Here is an 18,043-nt window from a genome sequence, read left to right as displayed (position 1 = left end):
TGTCTGTCTGTCCGTCTGTCCGTCTATCTAAAAACAGAAAAAATTGGTGCGCTCTGTATAGACTTCACAGACCACTAAACTGGGTCGCCGCTATCACAAAGGGGTCTGCTCCCCACAATAACATGTATAGAAAGAAAGAAAAAGTGAAGCGCTTATCCCCGATTTAGTTGATGAATCAATGGAAACATGAATGATCAAAGTCATTTGATTACAATTATTATTGAGACGTTTAATAAATGTTTTCATGAAACTAATACATATATATATATCTATGCTGTGCAGGAATGGGGCAGAGCAGGACAGTGGGGGCGTCACAGGGGCCATGTGTTAAAACAACCGCTGTCTCTGAATAGGAAACAGGGAAAAGAAATTAGAAAGAAAATATTGTGTCCGAAAATATTCGGGGCATCGGCGCTATTGTTGAATAGATCCTAAATAACTGACGTTTTGCTGCTGAGTGTGTATGCCCCTTGTCCTTACCCCTCTCACATTTCTCCCTTTTTCTCAGTTATGAACAATATATTTTATGGAGCATCTCCCTGATTATTTGGTGATTGTTGACCCCTCTATTAATTAGTATGGGGAACCGCAAAACAAATTACTTTGGATTTTTTCCATCAGGTTAGCATGTAAAATACATTAGTGAGTCAGACACAGCCCTTGTTCTCTAATCTCTGCGTTCTCCAGTGACCCCGGGCAGGGAACCCCCTGTGATTAGTTCCCAGATGACCCACATGACCTGTAGCTGTAATAAGGGCATGGGGCGCACTGTTACCAGGTATCAGCGACATTTCCCCCTCAGGTTACTGACACGATGAGCTCATACTGTATGTGGCCACTGTAATTATGCCCTAAATGTACCCAACCACAGTACTCAGCACAAAAAATTGCTCATCGTCTTCCCAGCTCTTCTCATGGATTATAGATTATACTGAATGCAAATGTACAAATATGGCGGGCAGTGGCATTTTGTAGAATGGCGTAACAAAACGATAATGATTGATCCTCGCTCCTCCTCAATACAGTATATCCTGTTTTGCTGGAAAAATATTGGCTCAGTTTTGCTGGTGCATAAAAGCCTTAAGGTGCGCACACACGTAACGACTTTGTAACCAACAATTTTCCATCAGATTTTCTGTCAGATTTTCCCTTGAAAAAGTGAATAATTGTTTGAAGTGTAATGAACGATTTTTACAACGATGAATGAAAAATGTTCTTTCCCTTAATGAAAATCGTTATGTTGGACAGTCTGAAATGGACGATGAACAATAACTACAAACGAAAGCGCGCTTGAACGATTATCGTTCATCGTTATAACTCAGAAACTGAACGATTTTGTGAACGATAACGACAAATCGTTAAAAAATCGTTACGTGTGTATGCATCTTTACCTGTAATGACATAGGCCCTGATTCAGAGCCGCTCGTAAGCGGCCGCTCGTTCATTCTGACCGATGTTCGCACATCTGCGCATGCGTACGGATTTTAATACGCATGCGCGAACCAGTCAGTGTGGCCGAAAATCGTTTGTTCTCTAAATAGTGAATACCTGCTATTTTGAGAGACAGAAGGAGGCGTATGTGGGTGGTAACAGGGGAAGGTGCTTGAAAACGGGGGTGTGGAATTCGAACGTAGGCGTGCTTAAAGGTCAAAACGGGCGTTTTAAGGGAGTGCATAATTAATCCAGCAGCGTCATTGACCACGTCATTTGTTTTTTTTTTACTCAGAACTGCTCGCAAAATAGCGGTTGAAAAAACCAGCCACAAAAATAGCGAGCAGTTCATACGCTGTACGATGTACTCGATTAATCTAATAAATAGCGGACATGACGTATGCTGCGAGCGGCAAGGGGGCGTATTTTTCAAAATAACAACCGCAAGTTTTGCTCACTCGTTCAGACTTAGAGGCATGAACAGAGCGCAATTAGCGAACGGTTCATTTGAATAGCCACCCCTTGTTTTAGAACGAACGACCGCAAATAGCAAGCGGCTCTGAATGAGGGCCATAGATCTATATTATGTGGTTCTAAAGGGTTAATAACATGGTGGTCTCACCCGGACTTTCTCACTGCATCTAATTACTTATGCAGTTCCCTCTACCATGTAATTGTGGAGATCTATTCTGGGAAGTATCAGAAACCACCGTAGCAATCATACAGTAAACTGCTGAAATTGTTACAAATGCATATTTGAATTATAGAGCTTTATGTTATATCACCTACTCATGTACTGTAGAAACATACTGTATATACTATAAATACAGGATACACAGCTCCCAGCAAGTTGCAGCTTCCATGAATTAGCTGCTGCATACAATGATTGGCAGCCCCCTCCCTGCCCCCCAGACAATGCTTTTCCCAGGACTGTTAGTGTAAAACATTTCTTTGTTACAATCTAACCAAGTCCTTCCAGTATCTCTGCTCATGTTTACCATAACGTCTATTGATCTGTTTTGCATTATCACAGCAGACGTGTCACTTTACATTCACTTTGTTTCCCAGTAATTACTTATTGTGTGTAAGTCAAGGGAGGGGATCACCCATCTCATCACCCTACAGGGAAATACAGTATACACTTAATGGGGTAGACAGAGGGGCTATTGTATGGGGTTTTACTCACAAAGGAAATATATTATTAGTATACAGAAATGTTACATACAATTAGAGATATGCGGTTCGGTTTGCTTGAAAACCCGAACACGCATGAACTTTTGGGTTCCAAGTCAAATCGAGTCCCGATTCGGATCACTTTTGGGGTTCAAGTAGAACCGGGTCCTGGCTCAGGTCTGCTGTAAGTTTGAGACTTGGATTTGAAAACTGAGGACCTCATTCAGAGTTGGTCGAAGCGGCCGGAAGACAAATAAATACGCCCCCTTCTCGTACGCATTGCAGGTCATCTCCGGGCATATAAGGATTAATCGAGACCATCGGGAACCATTGGAGCTGGTCGTAGAGCTTAAGGTTGACCATAACCTCTCTTAAGCTCTACGATCAGGTCAGTGTAAAACCTCCCATGTCACATGTGCCATGACGCTACTTTGTTAATTATGCACTCCCATAAACCGTATGCACTCCCACAAAACACCATTCCCATAATGAGGCACGCCTGCGTTCGGATCTCCACTCCCCCGTTTTCAAGCACCTTCCCCTGTTACCACCCACAAACGCCTCAATATGTCACTCAAACTACCGACCTGGCTGTGTTCAAGGAGAGACAAATTTCTGATAGTAGCGGCTAGTTTGCGCATGCGCATTGCGAACTTTACGCATGCGCAGTATAGCGAACATCGGTGGTGTACGACCGTGCGGCCGCTTCGACCGACTCTGAATGAGGTCCTGAATCTCGGCTTTGGATAGCATGTACAGAGGTCCAAATTACATGATTTTAGCTGCTTTATCAGTTTCAAAGCAAAACCAAAACCAAAACGAATAGGAACCAAAATACTTGAGTGTGGTTTTGACAAAACCAGAACACGGGGGTCACTGTCATGTCTAATACCGTAGGAGTAATTTTACTCATACATGACAGATTTATGGTAAAAGTAATCATTACTGAGTGTGCTCTTCTGTGCTAACACTGTCTGAGTTGGGGTGACACTGTGTGAGTTGGGGGTGACACTGTGTGAGTTGGAGGTGACACTGTGTGAGTTGGGGGTGACACTGTGTGAGTTGGAGGTGACACTGTGTGAGTTGGGGGTGACACTGTGTAAGTTGGGGTGACACTGTTTGAGTTTGGGGTGACACTGTGTGAGTTGGGGGTGACACTCTGTAAGTTGGGGTGACACTGTGTGAGTTGGGGGTGACACTGTGTGAGTTGGGGTGACACTGTGTGAGTTGGGGGTGACACTCTGTAAGTTGGGGTGACACTGTGTGAGTTGGGGGTGACACTGTGTGAGTTGGGGGTGAAACTGTGTGAGTTGGGGTGACACTGTGTGAGTTGGAGGTGACACTGTTTGAGTTGGGGTGACACTGTATGAATTGGGGTGACATTATGTGAGTTGGGGGTGACACTGTGTAAGTTGGGGTGACACTGTGTGAGTTTGGGGTGACACTGTGTGAGTTTGGTTGACACTCTGTAAGTTGGGGTGACACTGTTTGAGTTGGGGGTGACAATGTGTGAGTTGGGGGTGAAACTGTGTGAGTTGGGGTGACACTGTGTGAGTTGGAGGTGACACTGTTTGAGTTGGGGTGACACTGTATGAATTGGGGTGACATTATGTGAGTTGGGGGTGACACTGTGTAAGTTGGGGTGACACTGTGTGAGTTTGGGGTGACACTGTGTGAGTTGGGTTGACACTCTGTAAGTTGGGGTGACACTGTGTGAGTTGGGGATGACACTGTGTGAGTTGGGGGTGACACTGTGTGAGTTGGGGTGACACTGTGAGTTTAGGGTGACACTGTGTGAGTTGGGTTGACACTCTGTAAGTTGGGGTGACACTGTTTGAGTTGGGGGTGACACTGTGTGAGTTGGGGGTGAAACTGTGTGAGTTGGGATGACACTGTGTGAGTTGGGGTGACACTGTGTGCGTTGGGGTGACACTGTGTGAGTTGGGGTGACACTGTGTGAGTTGCAATGACACTGTGTGAATTTGGGTGACATTATATGTGTAGGGTTGACACTGTGTGAGTTGGGTTGACACTGTGTGAGTTGGGGGTGAAACTGTGTGAGTTGGGGTGACACTGTCTGAGTTGGGGTGACTGTGATTTAGGGTTACATTGTGTGAGTTGGAATTACACTGTGTGAGTTGGGGTTAAATTGTGTGAGTTGGGGTGACACTGTCTGAGTTGGGGTGACACTGTGTGCGTTGGGGTGACACTGTGCGAGTTGGGGTGACACTGTGTGATTTAGGGTTACATTGTGTGAGTTGGAATTACACTGTGTGAGTTGGGGGTGAAACTGTGTGAGTTGGGATGACACTGTGTGAGTTGGGGTGACACTGTGTGCGTTAGGGTGACACTGTGTGAGTTGGGGTGACACTGTGTGAGTTGCAATGACACTGTGTGAATTTGGGTGACATTATATGTGTAGGGTTGACACTGTGTGAGTTGGGTTGACACTGTGTGAGTTGGGGGTGAAACTGTGTGAGTTGGGGTGACACTGTCTGAGTTGGGTTGACTGTGATTTAGGGTTACATTGTGTGAGTTGGAATTACACTGTGTGAGTTGGGGTTAAATTGTGTGAGTTGGGGTGACACTGTCTGAGTTGGGGTGACACTGTGTGCGTTGGGGTGACACTGTGTGAGTTGGGGTGACACTGTGTGATTTAGGGTTACATTGTGTGAGTTGGAATTACACTGTGTGAGTTGGGGGTGAAACTGTGTGAGTTGGGATGACACTGTGTGAGTTGGGGTGACACTGTGTGCGTTGGGGTGACACTGTGTGAGTTGGGGTGACACTGTGTGAGTTGCACTGACACTGTGTGAGTTGGGGTGACACTGTGTGAATTTGGGTGACATTATATGTGTAGGGTTGACACTGTGTGAGTTGGGGGTGAAACTGTGTGAGTTGGGATGACACTGTGTGAGTTGGGGTGACACTGTGTGCGTTGGGGTGACACTGTGTGAGTTGGGGTGACACTGTGTGAGTTGGGGTGACACTGTATGAATTTGGGTGACATTATATGTGTTGGGTTGACACTGTGTGAGTTGGGTTGACACTGTGTGAGTTGGGGGTGAAACTGTGTGAGTTGGGGTGACACTGTCTGAGTTGGGGTGACTGTGATTTAGGGTTACATTGTGTGAGTTGGAATTACACTGTGTGAGTTGGGGTTAAATTGTGTGAGTTGGGGTGACACTGTCTGAGTTGGGGTGACACTGTGTGCGTTGGGGTGACACTGTGTGAGTTGGGGTGACACTGTGTGATTTAGGGTTACATTGTGTGAGTTGGAATTACACTGTGTGAGTTGGGGGTGAAACTGTGTGAGTTGGGATGACACTGTGTGAGTTGGGGTGACACTGTGTGCGTTGGGGTGACACTGTGTGAGTTGGGGTGACACTGTGTGAGTTGCACTGACACTGTGTGAGTTGGGGTGACACTGTGTGAATTTGGGTGACATTATATGTGTAGGGTTGACACTGTGTGAGTTGGGGGTGAAACTGTGTGAGTTGGGATGACACTGTGTGAGTTGGGGTGACACTGTGTGCGTTGGGGTGACACTGTGTCAGTTGGGGTGACACTGTGTGAGTTGCAATGACACTGTGTGATTTTGGGTGACATTATATGTGTAGGGTTGACACTGTGTGAGTTGGGTTGACACTGTGTGAGTTGGGCTGACACTGTGTGAGTTGGGGTTAAATTGTGTGAGTTGGGGTGACACTGTCTGAGTTGGGGTGACTGTGATTTAGGGCTACATTGTGTGAGTTGGAATTACACTGTGTGAGTTGGGGTTAAATTGTGTGAGTTGGGGTGACACTGTCTGAGTTGGGGTGACACTGTGTGCGTTGGGGTGACACTGTGTGAGTTGGGGTGACACTGTGTGATTTAGGGTTACATTGTGTGAGTTGGAATTACACTGTGTGAGTTGGGGGTGAAACTGTGTGAGTTGGGATGACACTGTGTGAGTTGGGGTGACACTGTGTGCGTTGGGGTGACACTGTGTGCGTTGGGGTGACACTGTGTGAGTTGCACTGACACTGTGTGAGTTGGGGTGACACTGTGTGAATTTGGGTGACATTATATGTGTAGGGTTGACACTGTGTGAGTTGGGTTGACACTGTGTGAGTTGGGATGACACTGTGTGAGTTGGGGTTAAATTGTGTGAGTTGGGGTGACACTGTCTGAGTTGGGGTGACACTGTGTGCGTTGGGGTGACATTGTGTGAGTTGGGGTGACACTGTGTGAGTTGCAATGACACTGTGTGAGTTGGGGTGACACTGTGTTAATTTGGGTGACATTATATGTGTAGGGTTGATACTGTGTGAGTTGGGTTGACACTGTGTGAGTTGGGGGTGAAACTGTGTGAGTTGGGATGACACTGTGTGAGTTGGGGTGACACTGTGTGCATTGGGGTGACACTGTGTGAGTTGGGGTGAAACTGTGTGAGTTGCAATGACACTGTGTGAATTTGGGTGACATTATATGTGTAAGGTTGACACTGTGTGAGTTGGGTTGACACTGTGTGAGTTGGGATGACACTGTGTGAGTTGGGGTTAAATTGTGTGAGTTGGGGTGACACTGTCTGAGTTGGGGTGACACTGTGTGCGTTGGGGTGACACTGTGTGAGTTGGGGTGACACTGTGTGATTTAGGGTTACATTGTGTGAGTTGGAATTACACTGTGTGAGTTGGGGGTGAAACTGTGTGAGTTGGGATGACACTGTGTGAGTTGGGGTGACACTGTGTGCATTGGGGTGACACTGTGTGAGTTGGGGTGACACTGTGTGAGTTGCACTGACACTGTGTGAGTTGGGGTGACACTGTGTGAATTTGGGTGACATTATATGTGTAGGGTTGACACTGTGTGAGTTGGGTTGACACTGTGTGAGTTGGGATGACACTGTGTGAGTTGGGGTTAAATTGTGTGAGTTGGGGTGACACTGTCTGAGTTGGGGTGACACTGTGTGCGTTGGGGTGACACTGTGTGAGTTGGGGTGACACTGTGTGAGTTGCAATGACACTGTGAGTTGGGGTGACACTGTGTGAATTTGGGTGACATTATATGTGTAAGGTTGACACTGTGTGAGTTGGGTTGACACTGTGTGAGTTGGGGGTGAAACTGTGTGAGTTGGGATGACACTGTGTGAGTAGGGGTGACACTGTGTGCGTTGGGGTGACACTGTGTGAGTTGGGGTGACACTGTGTGAGTTGCAATGACACTGTGTGAATTTGGGTGACATTATATGTGTAGGGTTGACACTGTGTGAGTTGGGTTGACACTGTGTGAGTTGGGATGACACTGTGTGAGTTGGGGTTAAATTGTGTGAGTTGGGGTGACACTGTCTGAGTTGGGGTGACACTGTGTGCGTTGGGGTGACACTGTGTGAGTTGGGGTGACACTGTGTGAGTTGCAATGACACTGTGTGAGTTGGGGTGACACTGTGTGAATTTGGGTGACATTATATGTGTAGGGTTGACACTGTCTGAGTTGGGGTGACTGTGATTTAGGGTTACATTGTGTGAGTTGGAATTACACTGTGTGAGTTGGGGTTAAATTGTGTGAGTTGGGGTGACACTGTCTGAGTTGGGGTGACACTGTGTGCGTTGGGGTGACACTGTGTGAGTTGGGGTGACACTGTGTGATTTAGGGTTACATTGTGTGAGTTGGAATTACACTGTGTGAGTTGGGGGTGAAACTGTGTGAGTTGGGATGACACTGTGTGAGTTGGGGTGACACTGTGTGCGTTGGGGTGACACTGTGTGAGTTGCACTGACACTGTGTGAGTTGGGGTGGCACTGTGTGAATTTGGGTGACATTATATGTGTAGGGTTGACACTGTGAGTTGGGTTGACACTGTGTGAGTTGGGATGACACTGTGTGAGTTGGGGTTAAATTGTGTGAGTTGGGGTGACACTGTCTGAGTTGGGGTGACACTGTGTGCGTTGGCTTGACACTGTGTGAGTTGGGGTGACACTGTGTGATTTAGGGTTACATTGTGTGAGTTGGAATTACACTGTGTGAGTTGGGGTTAAATTGTGTGAGTTGGGGTGACACTGTCTGAGTTGGGGTGACACTGTCTGAGTTGGGGTGACACTGTGTGAGTTGGGGTGACACTGTGTGAGTTGCAATGACACTGTGTGAATTTGGGTGACATTATATGTGTAGGGTTGACACTGTCTGAGTTGGGGTGACTGTGATTTAGGGTTACATTGTGTGAGTTGGAATTACACTGTGTGAGTTGGGGTTAAATTGTGTGAGTTGGGGTGACACTGTCTGAGTTGGGGTGACACTGTGTGCGTTGTTGTGTCACTGTGTGAGTTGGGGTGACACTGTGTGATTTAGGGTTACATTGTGTGAGTTGGAATTACACTGTGTGAGTTGGGGGTGAAACTGTGTGAGTTGGGATGACACTGTGTGAGTTGCGGTGACACTGTGTGCTTTGGGGTGACACTGTGTGAGTTGGGGTGACACTGTGTGAGTTGCACTGACACTGTGTGAGTTGGGGTGACACTGTGTGAATTTGGGTGACATTATATGTGTATGGTTGACACTGTGTGAGTTGGGTTGACACTGTGAGTTGGGATGACACTGTGTGAGTTGGGGTTAAATTGTGTGAGTTGGGGTGACACTGTCTGAGTTGGGGTGACACTGTGTGCGTTGGGGTGACACTGTGTGAGTTGGGGTGACACTGTGTGAGTTGCAATGACACTGTGTGAGTTGGGGTGACACTGTCTGAGTTAGGGTGACACTGATTTAGGGTTACAGTGTGTGAGTTGGAATAACACTGTGTGAGTTGGGGTTACATTGTGTGAGTTTGGGTGACACTGTCTGAGTTGGGGTGACACTGTGTGCGTTGGGGTGACACTGTCTGAGTTTGGGTGACACTGTCTGAGTTGGGTTGACACTGTGTACGTTGGAGTGACACTGTCTGAGTTTGGGTGACACTGTCTGAGTTGGGATGAGACTGTCTGAGTTGGGGTAGCACTGTGTGAGTTGGAATGACACTGAGTTGGGGTGACACTGTGTGCATTGGGGTGACACTGTCTGAGTTTGGGTGACACTGTCTGAGTTGGGTTGACACTGTGTTAGTTTGGGTGACACTGTGTGAGTTGGGGTGACACTGTGTGAGTTTGGATGACAATGTGTGAGTTGCGGTGACACTGAGTTGCAGTGACACTGTGTGTGTTTGGGTGACATTATGTGTGTTGGGTTGACAGTGTGTGAGTTGGGTTGACACTGTGTGTGTTTGGATGACAATGTGTGAGTTGCGGTGACACTGAGTTGCAGTGACACTGTGTGAGTTGGGGTGACATTATGTGTGTTGGGTTGATACTGTGTGAGTTGGGGTAGCACTGTCTGTGTTGGGTTGACACTTTGATTTAGGGTTACATTGTGTGAGTTGGAATGACACTGTGTGAGTTGGGGTGACATTGTGTGAGTTGGGGTGACACTGTGTGTGTTGGGGTGACACTGTCTGAGTTGGGGTGACATTGTGTGAGTTGGAATGACACTGTGCGAGTTGGGGTGACAGTGTGTGAGTTGGGATGACACTGTGTAAGTTGAGTGACGCTGTGTGAGTTTGGATGACAATTTGGGTTGCAGTGACACTGTGTGAGTTGGGGTGACATTATATGTGTTGGGTTGACACTTTGATTTAGGGTTACATTGTGTGAGTTGGAATGACACTGTGTGAGTTGGGGTTACATTGTGTGAGTTGGGGGTGACACTGTGTGAGTTGGGGGTGAAACTGTGTGAGTTGGGGTGACACTGTGTGAGTTGGAGGTGACACTGTTTGAGTTGGGGTGACACTGTGTGAGTTGGGGTGACATTATGTGAGTTGGGGGTGACACTGTGTAAGTTGGGGTGACACTGTGTGAGTTTGGGTGGCACTGTGTGATTTGGGATGAGATTGTGTGTATTGGAAGTGAATGTGTGAGTTGGGATGACACTGTGTGAGTTGGGTTGACACTGTGTAAGTTGGGGTGACACTGTGTGAGTTGGGGGTGACACTGTGTGAGTTGGGGGTGACACTGTGTGAGTTGGGGTGACACTGTGTGAGTTGGAGGTGACACTGTTTGAGTTGGGGTGACACTGTGTGAATTGGGGTGACATTATGTGAGTTGGGGGTGACACTGTGTAAGTTGGGGTGACACTGTATGAGTTTGGGTGGCACTGTGTGATTTGGGATGAGATTGTGTGTATTGGAAGTGAATGTGTGAGTTGGGATGACACTGTGTGAGTTGGGTTGACACTGTGTAAGTTGGGGTGACACTGTGTGAGTTGGGGGTGACACTGTGTGAGTTGGGGGTGATACTGTGTGAGTTGGGGTGACACTGTGTGAGTTGGGCGGTGACACTGTGTGAGTTGGGGTGACACTGTGTGAATTGGGGTGACATTATGTGAGTTGGGGGTGACACTGTGTTAGTTGGGGTGACACTGTGTGAGTTTGGGTTGCACTGTGTGACTTGGGAAGAGATTGTGTGAATTGGAAGTGACTGTGTGAATTGGGATGACATTGTGTGAGTTGCGTTGACACTGTGTAAGTTGCGGTGACACTGTGTGAGTTGGGGTGCCACTGTGTGATTTGGGATGACATTGTGTGAGTTGGGGTGACATTGTGTGAGTTGGGATGACACTGTGTGAGTTGAGGTGACACTGTGTGAGTTGGGATTACATTGTGTGAGTTGGGGTGACATTGTGTGAGTTGGGATGACAGTGTGTTTAGTTGAGGTGTCACTGTGTGAGTTGGGGTGACACTGTGTAAGTTGGGGTAGTGCTGTGTGAGTTGGGATGACATTGTGTGAATTGGGGGTGACACTGTATGAGTTGTGGTTGCACTCTATGAGTTGGGATGACACTGCGTGAGTTGGGGTGACACTGTGTGAGTTGGGGTGACACTGTGTGAGTTGGGGTGGCATTGCGTGAGTTGGGTGACACTGAGTGAGTTGGGATGACATTGTGTGAGTTGGGATGACACTGTGGGAGTTGGGATGACACTGTGTGAGTTGGGATGACACTGTGAGTTGGGGTGACACTGTGTGAGTTATAGTGACATTGTGTAAATTGAGTGACACTGTCTGAGTTGGGGTGACACTGTGAGTTTTGGTGACACTGTGGGATTTGGGATGTCACTGTGAGTTGGGGTGACACTGTGTGAGTTGGGGTGACATTGTGTAAGTTGAGTGACACTGTGTGAGTTGGGATGACACTGTGTGAGTTGCAGCAACACTGTGTGAGTTGGGAAGACACTGTGTGAGTTGGGGTGACACTGTGTGAGTTGGGATGACAATGTGTAAGTTGAGTGACACTGTTTGAGTTTGGATGACACTGTGTGAATTTGGGTGACATTATATGTGTAGGGTTGACACTGTGTGAGTTGGGTTTACACTGTGTGAGTTGGGATGACACTGTCTGAGATGGGGTGACTGTGATTTAGGGTTACATTGTGTGAGTTGGAATTACACTGTGTGAGTTGGGGTTAAATTGTGTGAGTTGGGGTGACACTGTGTGCGTTGGGGTGACACTGTGTGAGTTGGGGTGACACTGTTTGAGTTGCAATGACACTGTGTGAGTTGGGGTGACACTGTCTGAGTTAGGGTGACACTGATTTAGGGTTACAGTGTGTGAGTTGGAATAACACTGTGTGAGTTGGGGTTACATTGTGTGAGTTTGGGTGACACTGTCTGAGTTGGGGTGACACTGTGTGCGTTGGGGTGACACTGTCTGAGTTTGGGTGACACTGTCTGAGATTGGGTGACACTGTGTACGTTGGAGTGACACTGTCTGAGTTTGGGTGACACTGTCTGAGTTCGGATGAGACTGTCTGAGTTGGGGTAGCACTGTGTGAGTTGGAATGACACTGTGAGTTTGGGTGACACTGTGTGCATTGGGGTGACACTGTCTGAGTTTGGGTGACACTGCCTGAGTTGGGTTGACACTGTGTTAGTTTGGGTGACACTGTGTGAGTTGGGGTGACACTGTGTGAGTTGGGATGACATTGTGTAAGTTGAGTGACACTGTGTGAGTTTGGATGACAATGTGTGAGTTGCGGTGACACTGAGTGTGTTTGGGTGACATTATGTGTGTTGGGTTGACAGTGTGTGAGTTGGGTTGACACTGTGTGTGTTTGGATGACAATGTGTGAGTTGCGGTGACACTGAGTTGCGGTGACACTGTGTGAGTTGGGGTGACATTATGTGTGTTGGGTTGATACTGTGTGAGTTGGGGTAGCACTGTCTGCGTTGGGTTGACACTTTGATTTAGGGTTACATTGTGTGAGTTGGAATGACACTGTGTGAGTTGGGGTGACATTGTGTGAGTTGGGGTGACACTGTGTGTGTTGGGGTGACACTGTCTGAGTTGGGGTGACACTGTGTGAGTTGGAATGACACTGTGCGAGTTGGGGTGACACTGTGTGAGTTGGGATGACACTGTGTAAGCTGAGTGACGCTGTGTGAGTTTGGATGACAATTTGGGTTGCAGTGACACTGTGTGAGTTGGGGTGACATTATATGTGTTGGGTTGACACTTTGATTTAGGGTTACATTGTGTGAGTTGGAATGACACTGTGTGAGTTGGGGTTACATTGTGTGAGTTGGGGGTGACACTGTGTGAGTTGGGGGTGAAACTGTGTGAGTTGGGGTGACACTGTGTGAGTTGGAGGTGACACTGTTTGAGTTGGGGTGACACTGTGTGAGTTGGGGTGACATTATGTGAGTTGGGGGTGACACTGTGTAAGTTGGGGTGACACTGTGTGAGTTTGGGTGGCACTGTGTGATTTGGGATGAGATTCTGTGTATTGGAAGTGAATGTGTGAGTTGGGATGACACTGTGTGAGTTGGGTTGACACTGTGTAAGTTGGGGTGACACTGTGTGAGTTGGGGGTGACACTGTGTGAGTTGGGGGTGAAACTGTGTGAGTTGGGGTGACACTGTGTGAGTTGGAGGTGACACTGTTTGAGTTGGGGTGACACTGTGTGAATTGGGGTGACATTATGTGAGTTGGGGGTGACACTGTGTAAGTTGGGGGTGACACTGTGTGAGTTTGGGTGGCACTGTGTGATTTGGGATGAGATTGTGTGTATTGGAAGTGAATGTGTGAGTTGGGATGACACTGTGTGAGTTGGGTTGACACTGTGTAAGTTGGGGTGACACTGTGTGAGTTGGGGGTGACACTGTGTGAGTTGGGGGTGAAACTTTGTGAGTTGGGGTGACACTGTGTGAGTTGGAGGTGACACTGTTTGAGTTGGGGTGACACTGTGTGAATTGGGTGACATTATGTGAGTTGGGGGTGACACTGTGTAAGTTGGGGTGAAACTGTGTGAGTTTGGGTGGCACTGTGTGATTTGGGATGAGATTGTGTGTATTGGAAGTGAATGTGTGAGTTGGGATGACACTGTGTGAGTTGGGTTGACACTGTGTAAGTTGGGGTGACACTGTGTAAGTTGGGGTGGCACTGTGTGAGTTGGGGTGACACTGTGTGAGTTGGGGTGACACTGTGTGAGTTGGGGGTGAAACTGTGTGAGTTGGGGGGTGACAGTGTTTGAGTTGGGGTGACACTGTGTGAATTGGGGTGACATTATGTGAGTTGGGGGTGACACTGTGTTAGTTGGGGTGACACTGTGTGAGTTTGGGTGGCACTGTGTGACTTGGGATGAGATTGTGTGAATTGGAAGTGACAGTGTGAATTTGGATGACATTGTGTGAGTTGCGTTGACACTGTGTAAGTTGCAGTAACACTGTGTGAGTTGGGGTGCCACTGTGTGATTTGGGATGACATTGTGTGAGTTGGGGTGACATTGTGTGAGTTGGGATGACACTGTGTGAGTTGAGGTGACACTGTGTGAGTTGGGAATACATTGTGTGAGTTGGGGTGACTTTGTGTGAGTTGGGATGACAGTGTGTTTAGTTGAGGTGCCACTGTGTGAGTTGGGGTGACACTGTGTAAGTTGGTGTAGTGCTGTGTGAGTTGGGATGACATTGTGTGAATTGGGGGTGACACTGTATGAGTTGTGGTTGCACTCTATGAGTTGGGATGACACTGCGTGAGTTGGGGTGACACTGTGTGAGTTGGGGTGACACTGTGTGAGTTGGGGTGGCATTGCGTGAGTTGGGTGACACTGAGTGAGTTGGGATGACATTGTGTGAGTTGGGATGACACTGTGGGAGTTGGGGGTGAAACTGTGTGAGTTGGGGTGACACTGTCTGAGTTGGGGTGACTGTGATTTAGGGTTACATTGTGTGAGTTGGAATTACACTGTGTGAGTTGGGGTTAAATTGTGTGAGTTGGGGTGACACTGTCTGAGTTGGGGTGACACTGTGTGCGTTGGGGTGACACTGTGTGAGTTGGGGTGACACTGTGTGATTTAGGGTTACATTGTGTGAGTTGGAATTACACTGTGTGAGTTGGGGGTGAAACTGTGTGAGTTGGGATGACACTGTGTGAGTTGGGGTGACACTGTGTGCGTTGGGGTGACACTGTGTGAGTTGGGGTGACACTGTGTGAGTTGCACTGACACTGTGTGAGTTGGGGTGACACTGTGTGAATTTGGGTGACATTATATGTGTAGGGTTGACACTGTGTGAGTTGGGGGTGAAACTGTGTGAGTTGGGATGACACTGTGTGAGTTGGGGTGACACTGTGTGCGTTGGGGTGACACTGTGTGAGTTGGGGTGACACTGTGTGAGTTGGGGTGACACTGTATGAATTTGGGTGACATTATATGTGTTGGGTTGACACTGTGTGAGTTGGGTTGACACTGTGTGAGTTGGGGGTGAAACTGTGTGAGTTGGGGTGACACTGTCTGAGTTGGGGTGACTGTGATTTAGGGTTACATTGTGTGAGTTGGAATTACACTGTGTGAGTTGGGGTTAAATTGTGTGAGTTGGGGTGACACTGTCTGAGTTGGGGTGACACTGTGTGCGTTGGGGTGACACTGTGTGAGTTGGGGTGACACTGTGTGATTTAGGGTTACATTGTGTGAGTTGGAATTACACTGTGTGAGTTGGGGGTGAAACTGTGTGAGTTGGGATGACACTGTGTGAGTTGGGGTGACACTGTGTGCGTTGGGGTGACACTGTGTGAGTTGGGGTGACACTGTGTGAGTTGCACTGACACTGTGTGAGTTGGGGTGACACTGTGTGAATTTGGGTGACATTATATGTGTAGGGTTGACACTGTGTGAGTTGGGGGTGAAACTGTGTGAGTTGGGATGACACTGTGTGAGTTGGGGTGACACTGTGTGCGTTGGGGTGACACTGTGTCAGTTGGGGTGACACTGTGTGAGTTGCAATGACACTGTGTGATTTTGGGTGACATTATATGTGTAGGGTTGACACTGTGTGAGTTGGGTTGACACTGTGTGAGTTGGGCTGACACTGTGTGAGTTGGGGTTAAATTGTGTGAGTTGGGGTGACACTGTCTGAGTTGGGGTGACTGTGATTTAGGGCTACATTGTGTGAGTTGGAATTACACTGTGTGAGTTGGGGTTAAATTGTGTGAGTTGGGGTGACACTGTCTGAGTTGGGGTGACACTGTGTGCGTTGGGGTGACACTGTGTGAGTTGGGGTGACACTGTGTGATTTAGGGTTACATTGTGTGAGTTGGAATTACACTGTGTGAGTTGGGGGTGAAACTGTGTGAGTTGGGATGACACTGTGTGAGTTGGGGTGACACTGTGTGCGTTGGGGTGACACTGTGTGCGTTGGGGTGACACTGTGTGAGTTGCACTGACACTGTGTGAGTTGGGGTGACACTGTGTGAATTTGGGTGACATTATATGTGTAGGGTTGACACTGTGTGAGTTGGGTTGACACTGTGTGAGTTGGGATGACACTGTGTGAGTTGGGGTTAAATTGTGTGAGTTGGGGTGACACTGTCTGAGTTGGGGTGACACTGTGTGCGTTGGGGTGACATTGTGTGAGTTGGGGTGACACTGTGTGAGTTGCAATGACACTGTGTGAGTTGGGGTGACACTGTGTTAATTTGGGTGACATTATATGTGTAGGGTTGATACTGTGTGAGTTGGGTTGACACTGTGTGAGTTGGGGGTGAAACTGTGTGAGTTGGGATGACACTGTGTGAGTTGGGGTGACACTGTGTGCATTGGGGTGACACTGTGTGAGTTGGGGTGAAACTGTGTGAGTTGCAATGACACTGTGTGAATTTGGGTGACATTATATGTGTAAGGTTGACACTGTGTGAGTTGGGTTGACACTGTGTGAGTTGGGATGACACTGTGTGAGTTGGGGTTAAATTGTGTGAGTTGGGGTGACACTGTCTGAGTTGGGGTGACACTGTGTGCGTTGGGGTGACACTGTGTGAGTTGGGGTGACACTGTGTGATTTAGGGTTACATTGTGTGAGTTGGAATTACACTGTGTGAGTTGGGGGTGAAACTGTGTGAGTTGGGATGACACTGTGTGAGTTGGGGTGACACTGTGTGCATTGGGGTGACACTGTGTGAGTTGGGGTGACACTGTGTGAGTTGCACTGACACTGTGTGAGTTGGGGTGACACTGTGTGAATTTGGGTGACATTATATGTGTAGGGTTGACACTGTGTGAGTTGGGTTGACACTGTGTGAGTTGGGATGACACTGTGTGAGTTGGGGTTAAATTGTGTGAGTTGGGGTGACACTGTCTGAGTTGGGGTGACACTGTGTGCGTTGGGGTGACACTGTGTGAGTTGGGGTGACACTGTGTGAGTTGCAATGACACTGTGAGTTGGGGTGACACTGTGTGAATTTGGGTGACATTATATGTGTAAGGTTGACACTGTGTGAGTTGGGTTGACACTGTGTGAGTTGGGGGTGAAACTGTGTGAGTTGGGATGACACTGTGTGAGTAGGGGTGACACTGTGTGCGTTGGGGTGACACTGTGTGAGTTGGGGTGACACTGTGTGAGTTGCAATGACACTGTGTGAATTTGGGTGACATTATATGTGTAGGGTTGACACTGTGTGAGTTGGGTTGACACTGTGTGAGTTGGGATGACACTGTGTGAGTTGGGGTTAAATTGTGTGAGTTGGGGTGACACTGTCTGAGTTGGGGTGACACTGTGTGCGTTGGGGTGACACTGTGTGAGTTGGGGTGACACTGTGTGAGTTGCAATGACACTGTGTGAGTTGGGGTGACACTGTGTGAATTTGGGTGACATTATATGTGTAGGGTTGACACTGTCTGAGTTGGGGTGACTGTGATTTAGGGTTACATTGTGTGAGTTGGAATTACACTGTGTGAGTTGGGGTTAAATTGTGTGAGTTGGGGTGACACTGTCTGAGTTGGGGTGACACTGTGTGCGTTGGGGTGACACTGTGTGAGTTGGGGTGACACTGTGTGATTTAAGGTTACATTGTGTGAGTTGGAATTACACTGTGTGAGTTGGGGGTGAAACTGTGTGAGTTGGGATGACACTGTGTGAGTTGGGGTGACACTGTGTGCGTTGGGGTGACA

The sequence above is a fragment of the Taudactylus pleione genome, unplaced genomic scaffold, assembly GCF_031769625.1.
Source record: "Taudactylus pleione unplaced genomic scaffold, aTauple2 ptg000802l, whole genome shotgun sequence".
Classification (NCBI taxonomy): Eukaryota; Metazoa; Chordata; class Amphibia; order Anura; family Myobatrachidae; genus Taudactylus; species Taudactylus pleione.
The sequence above is the reverse complement of the archived record's forward strand: the minus strand, read 5'-3'. Positions refer to the sequence as shown.